Genomic DNA, 23,508 nt, shown 5'->3' with positions numbered 1-23,508 from the left:
GCGAACGGAAGTTCTTTTTAAAAGAACGGTAGTTCTCAACTCTGTTCAAAGAGAATGAACTGAATATAACCCAAAGCCCTTCGGTGAATTCCTCAGACCGATTTTTAGGCGAGCGAATGAAAATGAACTGACTTGCCGTCCCACAAACCGCTCTCTGTGCTCTCCCAGAATGAAACCGGCGAAGAACGACTCACAAGCGCACGACTGATCTCATTCTCTATTTCTCTAGTTATACATCATGAAGAAATCGCTACCCTTGAGAAACTTGTGAAGCATACAGAGGAATAATAGTTTGGGCAGCATCTGTTTGGTTCCTCTCCAATAATCGAGTGTTTTGAGAGACTTTCGGTAGATACAAGTAAAATATCAGCTGAACGGAAGAACGGTTCATCTGAACTAGTTCTTTTTACAGAACTGTTCAATCGGGAATGGTTCTTCGAAGTGAACTGTTTCGCCCATCTCTAATTACGACCAAGACCGGTACATAGTTGTCGTATACTAAACCACAACCGGTTGTTAAACAAACGACTGCGGAACGAGCAGTAATAAACACTAACTCAACAATGATAATTCCAAGTAAGGAAAGATGCGGTAAAACGCACCCCCGGGGCAAAATGTACCACTTGCTTATATCGAAAACAGCTGAAAATTTCCAGAAAACGGTAACATCAGTCGGAAGTCCGCCATAGTAAACATTCTCTGTCAAAATTTGATAACCGTACATCAATAGCAGCTCGAGAAATAAATAAAAAACAATAACGTGCTCTTCTCATGTAATTATTGTGGCTCGTGCAACAAGGATTTTCCGCTCTTATAAATACTGTTTTACTATTATATTTGAGCATTCTAGTTTTATTTATACCGTTGTTCATTATTCTGTCGCACTACATATGAAAAATCTACAAAATAATTCACTTTTTGCTAAATTTATATCTCTGCTCTATCGGAGGCAAAATGCCCTCTTCTCTGATTTTGCTGATTTTTAATCGAAAGCAGAAAAATCGTTCTGAAAACCTACCAATTGCATAACCTAAGGCTATTTAATGGCACGCTTTTGTGAAATCTCGTCAGAAAACAAAACTACTTGCTTGTTCGCCGAGCATTCTACCCCGTTGTTGTGGTGCATTTTGCCTCCGAACAGGAGCGTTTTGCCCCGCTTATTTTTCAAAAGGTGATTTTTATTGATTTTGAAGAATTGAATTATTTTCATGTTTTTGAATATTTTGCAAAGCGTTATGATTTTGATTACAGAGGAAAATGTTGGCTAAACGATATCATTAATTAAATTCTCCCAATTGATGTTCTATAGCTTAGTTATGAGCATATTTCCTTAGGGGGTGCGTTTTACCCCATCTTCCCCTACCACTAAACCAACTGCCATTACCAACAGCGAAGTAACAACGTCTACACCAAATGCCTACAAACCAACATCACCAATAAAGAACCAATGCCGATGAAGACGGATTTACAACAGCCACCCGTAAGCATAAGAAACAAATAAGAACATCCAACCGTGAGCAACATGAATGCAGTACCGATGACGCATACGTGCACATGAACGAAAACGCGAGAGAAGACCCCCAAGTTGTGGCAGATAGCGCAGCTTATGTTTCACCGCCAAGGAAGAGGACCTCAACACGCAGTAGCAACAAGACCCGAATATGGACACGCATTTTGAAAGCTAATTTTCTATATATTGTAAAGATTTTAAAAGACCCACGGCTCAGTTATGCTAACACAAAACTTCCCTTGCAGGATTTTTTTTTGCGTAGCCAAACTCTTTTGTGCATGAGGACACAGTACCTAACATTAAGTTTCGGATTCTCCTCATTAACGCTAGTTAGATAAATTTAAACCAGCTCCAATTTGGCACCAATTAGGCACTAAAATCCAAAAATTTACACATATTGCGTGAACGTTTTGAAATTTTGCAGTTCTTCTTCTCAATATTCCTCAGGTAATGACGCCAAAAACGTGAACTTAATTCACTAGAGGCCAAACTATCGGATATATTCACAGGGTGTCTTTGGATTGTTCATATGAATATTCCCCACAATCTGATAACAATTGAAATTAGGTATGGCTTACTATGATCGAACTAAAAAAAATAACTTTTTATACTTTATGTCGAGGTAGAAAGTTGGTGTCTTCGACAAAGTTGGAATGCTCATAGTGAAGAATTTTGTTGAAGAATTTGATCTTGTAGGACTAAAGGTTATCGATTTATAAGGCGTTTTCTATGGCAACCCCCTTAAATCTAGTTTTTTTTTATATAACTTTTTTCATTGTGACTTTTCGTGCAAACTATGTTCAAGACAAATGTGTAGGTATCAAAACTACATAATATTGTCGAAGACTGTATGTAAAAATACTCATTCATATCAAAGTTATTGAAGATTTTTACATTTTTTACACCAACTTCAACTACGCATAAGACAGAAAGGTACAAACCAAAATGCACGAACAGGCAATTTTTTCACTGTCTAAAGTATGCACAATTAATCTAAACTTGGCTGTATTACAAATGCTGAAATAGGATTACTATGCTATATTAACGCAAATGTATAACAAATATTGGCAATGGATTAAGGGGTCTTCTGGCTGCGAGCCCGAATTTCGAGGTTTTTTTTAGGATGGATTGCAAAAAACTACTCAAGATATTTTGATGCGATTTTTTTGGTTTATTTTGTTAGTCAACTCTTTTTCTTACAATTTTGAAATTTAAAAGATTTGTGTATGTACAATCTTGATCTTGAATGCTCCTGACTTTTTGCCAAGCTTTTACCAGTGCGAGTGGTTGATACTAGAAAAGAGCGAATTTTCTATAATTATTATTCTATTGGTTGTATCTTTTTTGGAAAAAGTAAATATTTCGCAAAATTACAAATGTTCAAACAAAAAAATCCTCCCTATTTTTTATACTAAAATAGGCCGAAAACAAGTTCCCGAAAAGCTCATGTCAGGCCATAGCGACACTTCTGCAGAATTAATGAAAACTCATGAACACCCGATATTCCAAATGTTTTAGACAGGAGCTTGCCAACACTAACAAAAAGACCATTGTTGGGAAAACGCATTTAAGGGGTTATACTTTTTTATTTTTCAAACAATTGATGTTGTTTTATTACTTTATCTGAAAGTACAACTCCTTGAGAATATTTTCCCAAATTTTTAAAGAGATCCGAGAAATAGATCAAAGTTACAAGCGCGCTTCGTGAACCAAGAGCAGTGGTAACTTAAAATTTTACACTCGAATATCTCGAAATGTCATTTTTCCAAAAATGGTTTTTCCGTGATCACGATTGCCGTAAAACCACTCAACCGATTTTCTTCAACTTTTTTCAAAGGATCGTAATTAATTTTTCTCTTACCTTAATGATTCCTTTTTATGCATAATTTTTTTTTTTTACAGATGAGAATTTTTCAATACTGTTTTTAGGGAAGAACGCAGGAAAAAAATATTATTTATTCAACTAATCGTTGAGGTACGAAGAATACGCAGATAGTTATTTTTTGAGTTTTGGGATTTTAATCGATCTATTGGTCCTGAATTGTGATTACCGCAAACCTCTTAAATAAAAAAAGGGTTTCAGGGAAAAAGCCATAACTCCACCCAATTGTCGATATATTTTTATAAACTTATGCTTGTTTATTTCACTGAAAAATATACTACCAAAATACTATAAGTTTGATGTAATGAAACCATTGCCTTATGCCTTTACGTAAATTCAAGCTTTCTTGACATTTTTTGCACAAAAAGGTATGTAACCCCTTAAAGATAAAATAAACAAATAAAATATGATTGAGGAAACTTACGATTTGTTCGGCTATGCCAGGGCCAAAAATATTCCAAAGATATTCCAAAAAAAGGATTTTTTTGAAACCCCGCAACAAGAAGGCCCCCTTAATGCTTATGGTTAAGCTAAATCTGAAAATTTATATAATGTATTACTTAACAGTGTTTCAGAAATTGTATTCATGTTCATATTAAAAGAAACTTTATTTAGTAGGAATTGTTAAAATCATTTTAGGGGTTCTTAAAAAAGTTTCCATTTATGTTCTTTTCGCAGTTTTCATTTTCTGCTTAGAAAGTCTTCCAGATATTTTGTAGGTAAACATTTTGTCATAAAATACCAAATATATAGCTTCTTTCGTTAAACAGCTGATGCCTTCAAGTCACAATTTCCTTGACCGTATTCATACTGAGTTCCTGTTATCGCCACCAGAGAGGTGACTCCTCCATCTGGACCCGAACCTACGGCTTTACTTCCCTTACGAAGGAAGACATGGCCAGAGATTCCCGATTGTGTCAATGCGAGTAACAAACATCGTCATATGTCAAATATTGCTGTCAAAATGACCCTAAATAACGATTCTTCCAAAACTACCCAAATTTTCTATTGAAATTCAAATCACGTTTCAATCGAGGTGTTCTGATACGGAAAAGGTAAAATAATATGACGGCTTACGGTCAGAGACGGAGCTAGACCTTGACGATGCAAAGAAATATTTGATTCAACTACCGGTTTTGTGCTTCGAGAACACTTGCTCGAAATTGCTCGATTTAAATAGAATCCAGCAAAGGTCATCACTTGTTTATGTTAACCTGCCAAGTACGTCGGTGAAACAGCTATGCATGGGAAACACCGTTCTAGTGCAAATATAAATGAACAGTGTTCTCACAGCGCTCTGTTATTTCCATGATGAAAAGAACCTGTTTAGTTGTTCTTGAATAATAAGTATCATTTATAAGCAGATACTTTCGTTTGAAAATTTGGTTTTAATTCACCCATTTTAGCATGGTTTGGCATAGATTTTAATTACAGCCATTATTTCTACAAGCGTTTGCCTAGCGTTTCATGGTACTACACAAGCCGTCGCAAGCAGTGATTAAGTCGAATTCTATTCAGTTTAGATACAGGATATTTTCTCGTCTATCTCTCAGTACTACTACTTTTACTATGCTTGAATGTGGGAAGTGACTAGCGAAAAATGCGATTTGTACTTGATATCAAATTTTGTCCCCTAACTAATTAATGTTTCATTACGAAAACAGCTGATCAAACCCGCTTCTGCACTCCACCCAGTGCATTCATGCCAGAAAACCACGGTCAGGACTTTGCCGTATCGTATGCACTTCGAGGACGCCGTCGTGTCTCCTTGAATTCACCATCAGCTGTGAAACTAGTCGAACAGTGATCGCCGCTCATTTACAACCCCCGTGTCAGCTGTTGAACTTTTCACAAATTCACACCCCATTACAGCCTAAATTGGCTACCCCCCGTCCCGTTATTTGTTCACGGTTAATAATGGCCCCGTTTTGTTCGAAAATGGTATTCGGCAGCACGCGAACATATTTATCACCGTGCAACCGTACACTACCGCTGCTGCTACTACTAGCCCGTCGGAGGAATTCCGCAGACACATTCTTGCATATCATCCGCTGTTTGTGCCTTTGTGGAAACAAGAAACTTTCTGGTGCACTACGTATGTACTCACCGCGTCCTTGAAAGCTCACCGGTAAATTATTTAACGAGCTGTGAACGTGTACAATCCGTAAACTCAGCGCCGTGTTTCGTCACTCCGACCTTAAGTGGTAATTGTTTTTATTCACATTGATACTGTTTTAACGTTCCACGTTAAAAGGATTTGTCTGGTAGCAGATCAGCTGCTGCTACTGCTGCTGACACATCCGACAGAACGGAGCAGGAAAGGTGGTGACGACTGACCGAGGGGGGTAAGTACAACTCTAAAAGCGTCCGCATTCGGCGTCTGTGCGACTTCCTCGAACTTCCTCTCGCCGTCGCTTCGCGCAACCGAGTCGAGTGAAGTTCATTGGCGTTGAAATCGAAAAGTGTCTCTCATTAGTCGTGCCGATCAATCTTCAGGCTTGTTTTAAGTGTCGCTTAATGAATTCAAGAGAAAATTCTTGGGTAATTTTAAACTAATTTATTGGAACGTGATGTAATCATTCAGAACATTGCGAAGGCCAGTATTTGAATTCTTGTTTTCGAACTGCAGAATATTAATTTGAATGATGCTAAATATGTAAAACTGTTCATAAAGTGTACGATAGTTGATCGAGAATTCATTACCCTCCTTTTTCGACATTAAAATAATAAATTGTCTAGTTCTGGACCAGGGCTGTCAGGGACATTTCCAGTTAACGGTAAAAAAAATGAAATTTCGATATATGTAACTTCATTATCAGTAAATATTGATGAAAACTGGTAACATTAATTTAAACTGTTTTCGAATGTCTTTTTCGTGAAATTGAACTATTGTAAATAGGCCAAGAGAATATCATCTGTAAAAATTGAGCAACTTATACCACTACGAAGGAAACACTGAATTTGTTCAATGCAAGTTCTTGTGTTTCTTGATTGTAGCGCTTCTTAGTAAACACGGTAACGCCAAACGCTGCAAAAAGAAGAGCACACCACTGCGCCGAGCAAGAGACGATCCGCTTTGGTGACCGAATTGGACGATGGCGGCTGTATACCCGCGCTTTGCCAGGGTGCCTACCAATTTGATCGCATCGCTGCGTGCGTCGTACCGTGTGGTGTGTTTGCAGGCAGGCACCACCACCAACAGGCAGCAGCAAATCACAGCCACCCGGCCCGGGTCGGTGATCGTGCGCGAACGCAAATAAGTGATATGGTCTTGAAATACTTTTTGCCCTGCTGTTGCTTTTTTTCCTCCCCCATTTTGCCCTGTAGCTTTTTGAACTTGAGCGAACAAGCCGCGCTTACTGCGGAGAACTTAGGAGGAGGGAAAAAAAGAAAAGAAATGCACACGCAAATGTACATTGTGTTCTAACGTTCATAAACACCGGCTTTTTATTGCCAGGGTGAACAATTTAATCTTCCCAGGCGTTTATCGGATGTTTATGGGTGTTGTACTGCAGTTTGTTTCTCCATTTCCTCTATCTTAATTGTACGTACTGAACATATCTGACCGCCGAATGGGAGTCTGAGGAAGAAACCTTTCTTGCCATCATGCAATGCCATCTCGGCTTAACCTCGTTTCGAGCGGATGCGGTTTGAGAGTTGTTCGAGGTTGGATAGTTGCAAGGGTGGAACTATTACCTAGTGGATCAGTAAAACTAACTATACTGATTTAGTTCTTAAATTGATTTTGTTTGTGACCACATTCCTGTTAGTATTACTTTAAAACAAATGGGGGGAGTTGAAACAAACAATTTATTCTTTGACACAATGCCACCATTTTTTTCAATTTCTCTGCATTTGGCCTATTGAACTAGTATTTTACTTTATAGTAGCACTATTTCATAAAATATACCACTTATTTTGTTTCTTTCTTTTTCATTTGGAAAAAAATGCAAAAATTCCCATGTAAAAATGTCCTATCATCTTTCAGTAAAGTTGGTGGTCTACTTTAGGAGGCAAAACAGACGGGGAAATTAAATAGATCAAATGTGTTGAGTGGCAGCTGCGGTTGTGTGTAATCTCACTTTAGAGGCAGGGTACGATCACTGTCACCAATGCAATAATCATGTGTTATTTCTGGGACGTCATCATATCCCAGGGATGCCACAAGGGTTTGTGCATTCGGTCGGAGTCCCAAGGGTTGCAGGTTTGAATCCTGTCTCTGGCGGGCGATTTTTTCACATAATTACTTTGGCTTAATCAACCATTTTAATCTGTTTTCCTTGATGGATACCACAAAAAAATCATAATACAGAAGTTATTTTTCGCGATTTTTGTTTTGGGAAGGGAGAAAGACAATCATCCTCCAAATTTAGGTATTTTTGTAGAAATATCAGAAAATTTTTGAAATATTTTTTCGTTAAATATGTCACCAAATTGGTGGACTTGTGGTTCATTCAACGAAGCCGCTCGTCACTGTAGTACCTATCTGGCGTAAGCACGTAATTGTTGTTCAAAATTACGAAACCAAACAGATTCACAATCTACATACGTATATTTGAATTAGTTATGGAAACGCATTTTGACCACATTTCACCAGAATCCGACACTAATTTTGCGCCATACTGGCACTAGTGTGGGTTAGTTAGTGCAAGCTATCGTGGAATTCTGATGAGACGAAGTCTAAGCGCAATTTCACAATTAATTAAGTTATAGGTTTTGCGCCCTTCGTGCGCAAAATGGTTTTACCAAATTAGAAGAAAAAATGTTTTGAAGTAGAATACGTTTAACGGGTCTCATTTTTCAGCTGGAACAGTTTTCTGGTTTTAAAATTCGAATAACTTCCGTAACTAGAATTTTCAGAAATAAGTGCAACATATAGCCTGCATTAATTGCAATCGATTGATGTAAAATGTGTATATATCATCGCATTGAAATCAAAGTTATAGACAGAATAAACTTTCGCTTGCAGTGCTTCCAATTATTATTCTTTGATAATGCGACAAAAACCGGCTGACCCCATCTTCATCGCTCACGGGGAAGGATGAAGGATAGGGTAGACAGAAAGTGTTAATGCTTTACCTACTTAACGGAAAGACGATGACTCATCAGACTCTTTTATAGATGTAGCAGAGTTTAGAGCGTACTCAAGTAGAGAAAATTTAGAAGGTCTAGGACTCGCGATGCGACCTGTAAAGTATAGTTTGGTAACTAGTTATTTAGTGGGTCTTCGGGTACACGATAATTCAAAAAAGAAAAGATCTTGTTTAGTTTGTGATTTTTTTTCAACTCTGGGCAGCCGGCTACCGAGAGTAAACTTTTTTTTAATAAAGACAATTTGAACTGCACACAGCTGGTCGTGGGAGTATTGCCTACTCTAGATTTCGCTAGTGTAGATTTCGTTATTTCAACTCTACGATGTATTTGAAAAGTTTTGATAACCTAATGCACGGGCTTATAACTAATAACCAACGGAATTAAATTCATAAAATCATGCGCGACGAAATTTCATTACCTACCCGTGATCATTGATACTAGTCAGGTTACAGTCATATTGGAATAGATTTGCGATAAACTATACATTTTAACGGTAGTGTTTTTACGGCTGAATCCGTTCGCATCCTCTTCTTCTGCTACTATCGCCAAAAGGATGATAATACCGAGTCGTCGCTTAGAGGCATGAGAGACACGAGACTTGTTAGAAGTATATTATCTCACCATATGGCGACCCTGGATAGCAAACGTAATAATAATATCTATCGTTTCCGAATGGATTTTTTACTGATATCAAAGATCCCTTTGGAGGTTCATACAAGAATCTAGAGAAAAATTTTGAATGTGTCCCATTGCCGAAAACTGTATTAAAATTCAATATTTATACACGCGCACAAATACCGGAATAGGGTGATGAGCCTATTTGCATCATGTTTCTATTATCACTCTACCCATTTGAAGCCGTTGGTTAGAGCAGTGTCTGCCATCTTTGTTCAACGCATTGAGTCAATTTGTGTTATTATATTTGTTCTTAACAACGAAGCAAAGCGGTTCATGTTAATTTTTACGCATTCCATTGATTGTAAGGCAAGAAATTACCGAATTAGTGAGGCACCTTGCTTAGTATGGTGAAAATAGGCTCATCACCCTAATTGATTTCAAAAAATCTTCTCAAAGATAATAACAATAGCTGAATTCGAATTAACAGGCTCAAATGTATTCTACTTCATTACGGTTATGTCTCTGATATAATCCACTTATCTTTTTACCCAAATACTCTATAGGGAAAAATATAGCTAGCGTAGCTTAATTTAAGTAGACTGCTCGTAGTTGCACTTCGGCAAAAAAAATCTCACTGTGCATGTTTACTGGTTCAACACTTTAACCGTTATGTGTCCGACGCGGTACCCGGGTACCTTTTTAGGTTTCAATTCATGAAATTCCTATGTTTTACCCATAGCTGGAAATTGAAACTTTGTGACATCTTAGAACTTCGCTAAGTCAAGCTTTTGGGGTAATAATATCGTTGATATAGTAAGGGGGGGGGGGAGTTAGGAGGGGCTCCTGAATTTTTTTAGGGGCCGTACACTAATTACGTAAGGCTTTTTTAGAGCTTTTCAACCTCCCCCTCCCCCTCAGATAAGAGTTCGTAAAATTTTGGTGAACTCCCTCTCCCCTTACATAAGATCTTATCATGATTATAGTAATTAAAAAATCGAATTGTTAATTCATCAAATAATAAGATAGCGAAAACGATATGCATAGAATTATTACAAGAAAACTCTTGACAAAATTTAACTGTAATCATCTGTAGAATTTTAATTGCATGCCAATCTCGCCCAGTAGAAAGAATAACTGTTGTCAGATATTCAGTAACTCCAATTTGGTCCACATGATCTGCTTTGCTATATTCCACTTTTTTTGTTGGAGACTGCGACCAGTATTTTGATCTATGACCAGTATTTTGATCTATGTGCTATATTCCCCTTCCTTTGAATATATTTTCTTGAGATGTAGAATTTAAAAGAGTTTATAACCTCTTCTGGCATGAATTTATTCTGAGTTCCAACTGTGACGCTTATCGTACGCATAGCTCCGAGTTAACCATCTTCGAATTTTCTAGAATTAAAATACAGTTCACACTCTGGAAATATTCGACATTCAAGATCTTTGACAATCGCATGTTAGAACATTTTCCAGATACCTTGCGGGTTTAAATCGAACGTTTGAAAAGGACAAAGTCGGTCTAACAACACGAAGGCTATCAACACTTCTTAACTTGTAAGGCATATTGTAACTCCAGTTCCCGAACAGAACAATGTACAACCAAGACCCAAAAAATTACTCATATTGTTTGATATACAAGGATTATATGGTACAAATGAAAATAATTCCCTTTTCTTATTAAAAAGAATATGTTCCTTATGGATTTAATTTTTTAAACTTGTTTTATGATATTACGTAAGAAAGGACAAACCCTCCCTCCCCCTCAGATAAGAATTTGTCAGATATTTTGAAACTCCTCCTCCCCCATATGCACTTACGTAATTAGTGTATGGCCCCTTACTACGTAACAGGCCGACGTGGGTACCCGGGTACCCACAAAACTGAAATACTAATAACTAAAGTAATTTCCAGCTGATTTTGATTCTTTTTGGTGTTTTGGATTTGGGAACTCATCCACTTTTAGACTAGGTAAAAATGAATCGGATTACTTCATTCGGTTTCCGGATTTCCGGAAGCATGTTCCAGTGCTGGGATACTATTTGTGAATTTCAATGGAATAATAGCAATATGGGTATCAAAATTTTTGGAAATGCAAATGGCTATATCTCCTGGTTTTGAAACCATTCCGAGACTTTTTGAAGAGTTTTGATACTCATATTGCTAAGACATTATTAAAATTTACAAATCATACCCTAGTACTGGAACATTACTTCAGAAAATCCGGATTACCAAGAACCAGATCCATTTATTCGGTTCAATTTTACAGAATCAAAAAGTGGACGAGTTCCTGAATCCAAAACATCTAAAAGTGTCAAATCCAAGGAAGCCATAGTTATGAGCATTTCAATTTTTTGTGGGTGTTTTTTTTGTTAGACACATAACGGTTAACGAACTAACCAGCAATGAAATAGTCGTAAGACATAGATTGTTCGTGTTTTTTCCGATCTGAAAATTTACTATTCCGTAAAATTTTTAAAAAATTGTTTATAAGAAAATGAAATAAAAAATAACATGTTGCCATGTTGCCAGCGAAAAAAAAACATGGACGTCATTTGTAAGTTATTCCTACGCCGAACGCCACCGCGTACGGATTTCGAACAACGAATTTGAGGCGTAACTAACATGCGACTCCACATGGATCGACAGGTCTGTTGCAGGTTTTCCCGCATTATTAAGAGATAATAAATGGAACCGCGGCAATCAAGCACACACTGGCACTTTCCCCTACAGAGTGGCGACAATATTATAAGAAGTGGTTTATATGGCTAACTATTGGGCTTCTAATTAATGTTGTGTCAGTGAATCCACTTCAGCTACTAGTTTTGAAATACCTTAATTCTTTTTTCCGACTTTGGGGGATCATCTCAAAAATTGTGAGGCGTTTAAAGATATATCACTGATATGGTACTCAATTTCTGAAATGCTTTTTCTTGGTGCAGAACAAAGGTAAATGATTTTTGCACGAAAAACTTAAATCTTTAGTTTAACCCAATCATTCTTCTTTCCAAAGAACTCAAAACTACTGAAAACGGCTGTAAAGTTCTTGAGATACCGCCATTTGAATTTCATATAAATTGAATTGAACAGAAATCCTCGACATCACTTGCTTCAGCGACATGTTAAAAATTCATTTTTTTATCCGATTATCGTAAAATTTTGGGATTTTTTTTTATTTCAATTATAGAGGTTTTAACCTTAAGGTCATTCGCCTCTTCGGGTTAGAAAAATCTCTTAGGAAAAATTTCTAACCCTATGTGCGGGGTTGGGACTCGAACCCAGCTGCGCTGCGTACAAGGCAATTGATTTACCAATACGCTACGCCCACTCCCCATAATTTATTTAAACTGAGAGAAAAATAAAATAAATATTTTGCAAAAGAATCACAAGACATTGATTTTTGGGGTTTTGTCACTCGTCGTGCCACTATGAAGTGTGGTAAACATTTATTCACCCTATAACTTTGAATTTAATGCGATGATATATACATTTTTATACATCGATCGATTGAAAAAAGGCGGCTACAATTTATGGAACAAAGTTTTTTGAAATTCAGCAGATAGCAGTACCGACCGTGAATGATAAGGATAAGGCAAATAATGCTTCACCGCCAAGGAAAAGAATCACAACACGCATCAGTAAACTGCTTCAACAAGATCTGGCAGACAGACATTCTTAGTTTTTTTATTTTTGCTTATTGTAAAAACTTAAAAGATCATCAGGCTCAGTTGTGCTACCACATTGAGCCGTGTCAAATAAACCTTTAGAAAAAAAGCACCCAGTCGTCGCCAGTCTAAGGGCCAAATGCCATCAATAGATTCAGACTCGCGTAGAGGCATGAGAGACGGAAGACTTTTAAGAACTATGGGATCACACCGTTTGACGGTCCTGGATAGCACACGTAATTTGGTGTGGATTTTCTTTCGATTCCGAATGAATTCTTTTACTGGTATCAAATCTCTTCAGAGGTTCATATAAGAATGTAGAGAAAATATTTTAATGTTGACGCCGATGTGGACGCTCGCCCTTGGTAGTAGCTTCCTCATTGATGGTACTGGCTATTTATTTTGAGGTACTTGACGCCAGTTTCCTTGCTACTTGCCCCGTAGCCACAAATTTAACAAACGTTTGTGGTCAAGGAGGCTGTGTGTTATGGTTTGTTTCTGTAGCTGATTTTTCCTCAGCGGTTTCTGAGCAGGGTTGTCCATAATGTGCCGTCTGTGCGTATAACTGTTACGTTTTAATTAGTTCTTGCGCTTGTACTCATTGCACAGAGTTCTCTGGGTAATGGACTATCGCTTGTGTGGTTTGCACTGCAAGGTCAGGTAGGAGGGAATTAATGGTCGATCCACTCACATGTTCACTACAAAATCACCAATTGGAAAGTAATTTATCCATGTGTTCTCCATAATGGAATCCGCTTCTTCTAAATACAACATGAGTCTTCTGATGGCCACATTGCAAGATGGTGTGCGCCAAATCATGCAGCCGAACCTCGATTTTGCCATCGTCAATCTATGATTTTAGCGTTGTCACACACGTATGTTTCAAGTTGTTATGCAGAATGAATATTTTTGCCCGGGCGAGTTTGTTGAACGTTATAAACATTGAATGGCAGGCATGGTCGAACTGGATAAATGCGACTTTTGATAGTCTAAGCTCCATTATCACCTTCAGTAAATCACATCACGAATGCTCGGTGTCACAGTGTATGCACGGAATACCACTTCTTACCTATACGAGTGATTCATTTATCCAGATGGGTCACTACGACAAGAATAAAAGGAATTAATTATTACGACAAGTAATTAAAATACACTGAAATGGTTTTTGTCATGAAAAAAATCATCAAATTTTCACGAACATTTCAAAAATAAAGGTCATTGCGGGTGAGATATCGCATGTGCGCCTGAGGCGCCGCACCGTGTTTCCAAACTGAAATATGATGAACAAAAATATTTTTAACGCTCGTCGATGTTTTCATGATTAAGTGTCGACAGCTAAGTTTCGTGAAGTGTTTTTTGCAATGATTTGATTTTTTCAAACGATTTTTGCACCCATTTAAAAAAATCTAATGGATCTCTGTGTCTCCATTCAGAACTGTAATGCTGCTAACTGTTTCATGTTTTTGTATTTATCTGGTACTTACCATAAACAGCAACTACTACTACATTACAATAATTAAAACGCACGCGGAACTAATTTCTTAGAATCATCATGCTATCTACACATTCGACTGCTATGGAAGTAACACAATTTACCATCTCTTTTAGTTATTCTTGCGGTTCAATATTAGTAAAAGTATCCCACAAGTACATGTTGCATAACGTTTCGAATTTTATTTGGACGATCACCGGAAAAAATGTTGACGGACAAAACCATGAACAATTCGCCACGTGATAGAAAATTGAATGATATCGTTGTATTAAAATATAAGCAATGCTCCTCAGTTTAATACAACAAAAGAATTTTTTCTGAATTCTCGGCAGCTGGCTGCCCAGAGCAATTATTACATGATAACGCTATTGTAACACTTAGTAGTAAGTCTTCCCTTTCCGTGATACATGTCAAGATGCAGAGGATTCCTTGGTCCCTAGCAGCGACATGTAGCGGACTAACATTCCTTATTTCTCCAGAAAATCTGCTTTCGGGCATGGCCGATATCGGTATTGATCAGCATGCATGGATCAATGTAGATTGCACAAGGTTATATCAGGTTATTCCCAAGCATGTTGTTTCAATGAACATTATAAAATCTCGATTGGTTCTGGTCAGTAACGGAGTGGCAACCACGGACGATTTCTTATGCTAATGTGTTATTTAAATAAAATAAATCGTAAATGTTGTAAGTGTTGTTTATTACATTGAGTAACATTAATTTAAACTTTTTTATGCACAAGAATGGACTTCAAATCTGAGCGACTAGTTGTACATTTTTTCACAAAATGTTTTTAAATATGAAAATGTTTCGGAATCACATTTACATGTTTAGCCTCCTGCGCTGGCTACGTCATCGATGAACGTAAAATTTATAGAAAACTGTCATATTTTGACGAATTTCGGCAGATTCTCTTTCAAAAGACCTATATTGCAATAATTTAGTTTCAATTTCCAACAAATTCAGTTTTTTCGTATAGTAGTTAATTATCTGGCGAGCTATCTGAAGCAGTAGTTAGTGAATATCTGCTATCGGGGATAAAAAATAATTTTTTTTTCCAATTTGTTTATTTGATAAGGCACGTATGCGTTAGCTTAAAGGTGCCATTTTTTCATTGTTTTACATTTTGAATTTCTTAAAACTAGGGGGTTACACATTTCAATATTATTTTGTTTTATATAATGAAACTAAAAAAAAAAACTTTACAGCTAACTTATACATATAAAAGAGGGTATAATATAATATTCGTAAGATTTGGGGGACGGGTCATTTTATGTGTTCTTTGTATAGTAATTCACTTTATGATTTTTAGAAGGGAGATTGTAGGAGAAATTAATTATTAACTAAGCGGAACATTTTACAAGCTTATTAACTAGAAATAACTAGAAAGAGTGGTTCAAGATTAAGGGGAATTAATTAGGGCTATTTTAAAGCAGTGGTACTGTTGGGCATTTCTTAACGAGATTAAATATTGATCAACTAAAACTAAGCACATAAGTTTTGGTAATATATTCAAGGGGAGAAGGGGGTGAAGTCATACATCTGTGTATCAGAGACATGGGAGGGAGAGCGGACAAGGCTGAAGGGGGGGGGGGGGGGGTGAGATATAAACTTTCAGTTTCCGGCATCAGGAATTAACGGCCAGGATTACAGATTCGAACGGATTGATCAACTAACACTAGAAGATAGGGGGCACATAAGTTTTGGGAAGATATTCAAGGGGAGAAGGGGTGAAGTCATACATCTGTGTATCAGAGACATGGGAGAGAGGGTGGACAAGGCTGAACGGGGGGGATATAAACTTTCAGTTTCCGGCATCAGGAATCAACGACCAGGATTACTGATTCGAACGGATGTATCAAGTATTGGGACGCCGGGCGGTTTTCCTCGAGCCGGCAGGGGTTCCTCCAGACGATTTCGTAGTACGGCTCAGATACGGATCGGAAACACACCGCGCTGCGCGTGTGATGTTGTACTGTAGATCTCGTGTTGTTAGTTCATTCGACAGATGTTTTGTCTCGTCTTGGAGTCGTATCAAACCATCGTTGGGGTACGGTAGGCGGAAGAGGGCACTTCTGGGAATGATAAGAGAAAAGATAGGGGCATTTAAATTTGGATATTGATGGTTTTGAGGAACGTGTATATAAGGGACATGTAGAGAATATCGCGGCTTGCTAGTACATCTCGAACCGGGACATTGGGTGATCTTCCTCGGGCCCGAAGGGAATCGAATAGTTGAGATCTGGCAGAACAGTACTCGGCGCATGCCCAGACAACATGTTCGATTTCGTGATAACCGTCACCACAAGCGCAGATACCGCTATCCACGAGCCCAATACGCCGGAGATGTGCGACCAGCGTGTAGTGATTGGACATGAGCCGAGACATCACGCGAATGAAATCCCGACCCACATCCGTCCCTCTGAACCAAGGTTTCGTCGATACCTTAGGGATTATCGAATGTAGCCACCTTCCCAGTTCACCATTGCTCCATGAAGTTTGCCAACTTTCGAGGGTTCTCTGATGAGTGATACTGAAAAATTCGCTGAAGCTAATTGGTCTTTCATATATGTCACCTTGTAAAGCGCCCGCCTTAGCTAAAGAGTCCGCTTCTTCATTACCTGGAATGGAGCAATGCGAGGGAACCCAAACTAAGGTAATCTTGTACGATCTTACAGACAAAGCACGCAGGCGCTCCCAGATTTTCCCCAGAAAATATGGAATGTGCTTTCTAGGTTTCATTGAACGGAGAGCCTCGATTGAGCTGAGGCTATCCGAGACAATAAAGTAATGATCGGTGGGCAAAGTATCAATGATCCCAAGGGTATACTGAATAGCAGCAAGTTCTGCGACGTAAACTGAAGCAGGATCATTGAGTTTGAATGAGGCGGTGATGTTTTGATTGAATATACCGAAGCCAGTGGAGCCGTCGAGGCTTGACCCGTCGGTGTAAAACATCTTGTTGCAGTCGACTTCTCGAAATTTACTATGAAAGATGCTTGGGATCACTTGCGGACGTATGTGATCCGGGATTCCACGAATCTCTTCCTTCATGGATGTGTCGAAGAATACAGTTGAATCAGAAGCATGAAAGAGATTGACACGGTTGGGATAGTATGAAGAAGGATTGATATTTTGTGCCATGTAATCGAAGTACAAGGACATAAATCGGGTTTGAGAATTGAGCTCAACAAGCCTTTCGAAATTTGCAATTACTAACGGGTTCAAGATATCGCATCGGATGAGCAATCGATATGAGAGTTCCCAAAATCGATTTTTCAGCGGAAGGACGCCCGCCAGCACTTCTAAACTCATCGTATGTGTCGAGTGCATGCAACCCAAAGCAATACGCAAACAACAATATTGGATTCGCTCTAGTTTGATGAAATGTATGTTCACAGCGGAGCGGAAATAGAAACTCCCGTACTCCATCACCGACAATATTGTTGTTTGGTACAGCCTGATCAGGTCTCCTGGGTGGGCACCCCACCATGTTCCGGTTATTGTACGGAGAAAGTTGATCCTTTGCTGGCACTTCTGTTTCAGATACCTAATGTGACATCCCCAGGTTCCTTTAGAGTCGAACCAGACCCCGAGATATTTGAAAGTGGAAACCTGAGCAATAGTTTGACCCATTAATTGAAGCTGTAGTTGCGCTGGTTCACGCTTCCTTGAAAATACGACTAGCTCAGTTTTCTCCGTGGAGAACTCGATACCTAGCTGGAGGGCCCAAGCAGACAAATTGTCCAAGGTATCTTGCAATGGTCCTTGCAGATCGACGGCTTTGGGACCTGTAATAGAGACCACACCGTCATCTGCAAGCTGCCTTAGCGTGCAGGAATTGACAAGACATTCGTCAATGTCATTCACGTAAAAGTTATAGAGAAGGGGGCTTAGACATGAGCCCTGGGGAAGACCCATGTAGCTAATTCGTGATGTCGATAAATCACCATGCGAAAAATGCATATGTTTTTCAGACAACAGGTTTAGCAAAAAGTTGTTTAGAGTCGGTGAAAGACCATGCTGGTGCAGCTTCTCAGAAAGAATTTTGATAGAAACTGAATCAAAAGCCCCCTTTATATCTAGGAAAACTGATGCCATCTGCTCTTTGCTAGCATAAGCCATTTGAATTTCTGTTGAGAGCAACGCAAGACAATCGTTCGTCCCTTTGCCTTTGCGGAAACCAAATTGTGTATCTGATAGTAAGCCATTTGCTTCAACCCAATTATCGAGGCGAAACAAGATCATTTTCTCGAACAACTTTCGGATACAGGACAGCATCGCAATCGGTCGATACGAGTTGTGGTCGGAGGCTGGTTTTCCTGGTTTTTGAATGGCGATGATCTTAACTTGCCTCCAGTCATGAGGGACAATATTACCCTCAAGAAACTTATTAAATAAATTCAACAAGCGTCTCTTGGCAGAGTCTGGCAGATTCTTTAACAAGTTAAATTTGATTCTGTCTGGCCCTGGGGCTTTATTGTTACATGATAAGAGAGCAAGTGAGAACTCCACCATCGAAAACGATGTGTCGTTCGCGTTATTGTGAGGGGACGCGGCGCGGTAGATCTTCCGTGCCGGGGCGGAATCCGGACAAACCTTCTTGGCAAAATCGAATATCCAACGGTTTGAATATTCCACGCTCTCATTAGTACTGTTTCGGTTTCGTAAGCGCCGGGCCGTACTCCACAGAGTGCTCATCGATGTTTCTCTCGTTAGTCCGTCGACAAACCGGCGCCAGTAGCTACGTTTTTTGACTTTTATCAAACTCTTCATGCGCGTTTCCGCCATCGCGTACTGTCGGTAGCTAGCTGGCAGCCCGTCGTCCCGGAAGGTCTTATACGCAGCGGCCTTCTCCGCGTAAACGTCTGAGCACTCTTTGTCCCACCATGGATTGGGAGGACGCCCGCGTGAGTTCGCGTCTGGTACGCGTTTAGTCTGAGCTTGAATCGCGGTATCGAGAATCAAGCCAGCCAGGAACCCGTACTCTTCCTCCGGAGGAAGCTCTTGAGTGCACTCGATTTTGTCGGATATCGCGGACGCGTAGCTCTTCCAATCAATATTTCGTGTGAGGTCATACGAAACATTGATTGTATTCGGTGGCCCTAAACCGTTAGCAATAGTAATTACGATTGGCAGATGGTCGCTGCCGTGGGGATCAGAGACCAGGGTTGCCAAAATTAAATCTGTATTTTAGTCCTAAAAAATCTTTTTATCTGTATTTACTCTTTGAAAAATCTGTGTCGATATCTGTATCGAATCAGTTGAGTCCTTGAGAGAGCGAACCATTTCAAAAGTTGACATATGGATAGTTATTTAGAATTTACAGCTGCGATGTCCACAAGTTGGTAGAGGTGTGAACATTTGTCGATATTTTAAAATTAGTTTTTTTTTTCTTATTACATTAAGTATGACAGTCATAGTCTCGAAAAGTAAACATTCGCATCATAAAATAACCCAAACAAATCTTTACACAACACGTCATCGTTTCCATCTTTATCCCTTAATTTTGTATTGAAAAATATTGACAACCTCAATTAGGTACAGAAAATGTTTCCCCCTTTTCATTCTGCATCATGGGAATAATTTTAACCATCGCTCCGTCAATTTTAACCATGCTCCATGAGTAGGGTTATTTTGCAAATAACTTTTGAAGTGTCAGATTTTAACTAAAAGTTAAAAATTTCACCAAATGGTTCACAGCCTAAGTCGACCAATGTAGCTGTCTAATTTTCGGACAAAAAAATGAGAATTCACAAAGTCACAGAGCATTACAATTAACGTTTCTGGAAGTAGACTTCAGCCAGGCGTTTGCTGGGTGCTAACCTGAGTGCATTACAAACCTTTACCTTTCAGAATGAGCGACCACTCGCAAATGTGAAAATATATTTTAATTAGGCTGTGCACGCAGACGAAGTCGACATAAATAATGACTTTTACCACTGAGAACTGACATACAAGTAAAGTTTTCAACTTGTGTAAGAAATAAAACTGTCGCTTTGAAATGACAACAGCGAGTAGCAACTTGCCACTGGTCGGCGCTTCGGTCGGCCAGCAATCGCTATACGGGACTTGTGTGCAAACTTGGATACAATGGTGATTCACGCATGCGAACCTGTATGCGATGGTGATTTTCAACGTGAATATACGTTAAATGTTTACACAGGTTTTTCGGGAAAGTTTGTTCCAACTTATATGTCTGTTCTCTGTGCTTTTACTGTGAGCCGTGTTTACCAATACTGCCATTAAACTGTGAAGCAATGTTTGTAAACACGGCTCACAGTAAAAGTCATTTTAGGTCGATTTCATCGGCGTGCACAGCCAAATTTAGAGGGCTAAGCTGAGAGAGACACAGAGGAAGTATTACTGAAACTAAAAAAATATTTCTAAAATAGGTTTTGTAACATCACTTCTCAAAAATCTGTATATCTGTACATACACGCAAAAATCTTTATATCTGCACATACAGATTCTTGGTCTGAAACTGGCTGAAAAATCTGTATAAATACAGATTATTCTGTATTTTTGGTAACCCTGTCAGAGACTACCTTCCACATGCAATCTAACCGCAGCGATGTCGAGCAGAGGGACAGATCTAAGGCGCTCGGTCGCGCTGGAGGGGCAGGAATCCGTGTCATTTCACCCGTATTCAAAATAGTCATATTGAAGTTGTCGCAAAGCTCATGGAGTAGGGTAGATCGATTATCGTCATGAAGGCAACCCCATGCCGTGCCGTGGGAGTTGAAGTCACCTAAAACTAGCCTCGGTGCGGGAAGGAGTTCCGCAATATCGCAAAGCCGTCGGTGGCTAACTGAGGCTCTAGGGGGGATGTAGGTGGAAGCAATACAAAGGTCTTTGCCTTTAATTCTGGTTTGGCAAGCGACAACTTCAATGCCTGGTATCGAGGGGAGGTCGATCCGATTGAAAGAATAGCACTTTTTGATCCCCAAAAGTACTCCTCCGTAAGAGTCTTCTCGATCCAAGCGAATAATATTAAAATCGTGGAAGTGTAGGGTTATTTCTGAAGTGAGCCATGTCTCGCATAGGGCAAATGCATCGCATTTCAAATTATTTAGTAAGATTTTAAACGAATCGATTTTCGGGATAATGCTTCTGCAATTCCACTGTAGAACAGTGATTAAATCCTTGACCTCGTTCGATGAATTAGCCATCGAAGGATACAATCGCTGAAAGAAGGGGCCATTTCGCAGTGAACTGCATCAAAAATGTTTTTACTGCGGGGAGAAAGCTTATCAAGATACTTTTAAGGGGGTCAGAAATGTTTAACGCTGTAAGAATACGGTCCACAATGTCAGAGAAATTTATTAAGCCAGCACTGTTTTCTTTCTCTGGCTGAGATATGGGAACACTTGGGGTTTTTGATGTTCCTGGAAGTCCTGGGAACTCCTTTTCTGAGCTCAGGTTACTGAGACCGGGAGCAACTTGCTTCGGTTTTGCACCAGTACTTCCTTGAGTAGTTATTTTAGGGGGACCATGAAGAGACACCTTCTGGCCTTTACGACGAAGCTTGGAAGAAGAAATGTTCTTCCTTTTTCTACTACTTCTAGGCACAGCAGAAGATGTTCCCTCCTGGGGTTCATCACAGTCGCCTTCGTCAGTAGACAAGCTGGTAAAGATGTTCGTAAAGACAGGTGGCGTAGCTATCTTAAGCATTTCTGCAAAAGATCGCTTAGAGCGACCCTGAAGGGAACGCTTAAGATTTTCCTCGCGCTGTTTGTACGCGGGACATGAAGGGAGATCATGTGGGTTTCCCCCACAGTAGAGACACTTTTCGACATCTCTACCACAGGAATCATCCGCATGATTCCCACCGCATTTCCCACAGCGGGCTTTATTGCTACAATGGGAGGTTGTGTGTCCCAATTGTTTGCAATTAGTACAGTTCATGACCCGCGGCACAAAGAGGCGAACAGGTAGACGAACCTTGTCAAAGAGGAGGTAATTGGGCAGGGCAGAGCCGGCAAAGGTCACCCGATAAGAGTCTGAGTTGACGTATATTTTCTTACCGTCAGCTGCGACTGATGCTGAATGCAAACGTTTGCATTCCAGTATCTTCACTGGCTTAAGCATGGGGTCTTTGAAACAGCCAGTCCCATATTTTAGCAGGTCCTCGCAATTCAGACTCGAATCGGAAACGACCCCACTGACTTCAACCCTGCTAGCTGGAATATAAACCCTGTACTCCTTCGTAAAGGGCTCGTAGCCAGCAATATCGTTTGCCTGAGCAGAACTGTTAACCACCACCCGAAGCTTATCAGGGCGAATTTTCGATATTTCTGTCACGGCCGAATACCGATCCGTCAGAACTCGAGAAATCTGCAACAGATTCAAACACTTTTTTTCTTTGGTCCGGAAGAAGATCACAAATGGCCCGGTGGCCGAGCTCGGATATACCTTGAGCCGGGGAGCCGATTTTATTTCGACGTCCATCTCACCTTGAGATGAACCGCCGTCAGGGGAAGTCATTTTTGCACGGGCCTATTGCCCAGTGCACGTTATTAAGACAGCCAAGAAGGGGAAACGAAAACTAATACTTAGCTTGTGTAAGTAACGGTATCCAGACGGCTTACTAAAAGAACACTGCTTCACTTCACTGACCGGCTAACGGTACTCAGAAACAGAAACACAAGAAGGGAAAAATAATGAAACCTCAACTAGGCGTAGAGTGTGCCAATAACCTTGAACGCGGATTAACACTATTTGTCGCTATTGACTAATCTATGTGGAGTTGTGTTAGTGCGAGATTGAGGTTAAATCGGGTAGTTTTTTTGCCAAATGAGGTTAAATCAGATGGCGAATTGAAAACATAGCGTTATATGTATGTTGTCTATACACATTGCAACTGTGTTGGTGTCCTAGACGTCAAATAAGTCAATAGAGTGTACGGACCGATGACAAAAGACTTCTATCTCGACTGAGTGCTCGATAACGAATGAAAAAATAATTAATCAGAGTGCAAAAGTGCAAGACAGATTTTACTAATTGTTGGTCGGATTTGGAGCGTCCTTCTTGCAGTGATGAGGACTAGAAAATGAAAGAACAAACTAGCCCTTGAACTTCTTGTTCAACAAGGAATAATAGGCATTAGAAGAAAAATCGAAAAGTCACCTAGCAGGAAGTACATTCTTGTAATGATATTTTTTTCAACTTGATATCTTTGATATCAATTCCGGATCTGTATTCACTTGTTCAGCCATACATTTGCTGTGTTTTTTTTTCTAA

The 23,508-nt window shown here is 39.4% G+C and overlaps 1 protein-coding gene across 1 annotated transcript in view; it reads left to right on the top strand.

Annotated features, from left to right (window-relative positions):
- Nucleotides 1–23,508, top strand: part of LOC131693215 (uncharacterized) — a 206,035-nt gene that overhangs the window by 39,424 nt on the left and 143,103 nt on the right. The window lies entirely within an intron of this gene.

The sequence above is a fragment of the Topomyia yanbarensis genome, chromosome 3, assembly GCF_030247195.1.
Source record: "Topomyia yanbarensis strain Yona2022 chromosome 3, ASM3024719v1, whole genome shotgun sequence".
In the NCBI taxonomy this organism is placed as follows: Eukaryota; Metazoa; Arthropoda; class Insecta; order Diptera; family Culicidae; genus Topomyia; species Topomyia yanbarensis.
Note: the sequence above shows the minus strand (reverse complement) of the source record. Positions and strands in the feature narration are given on the sequence as shown.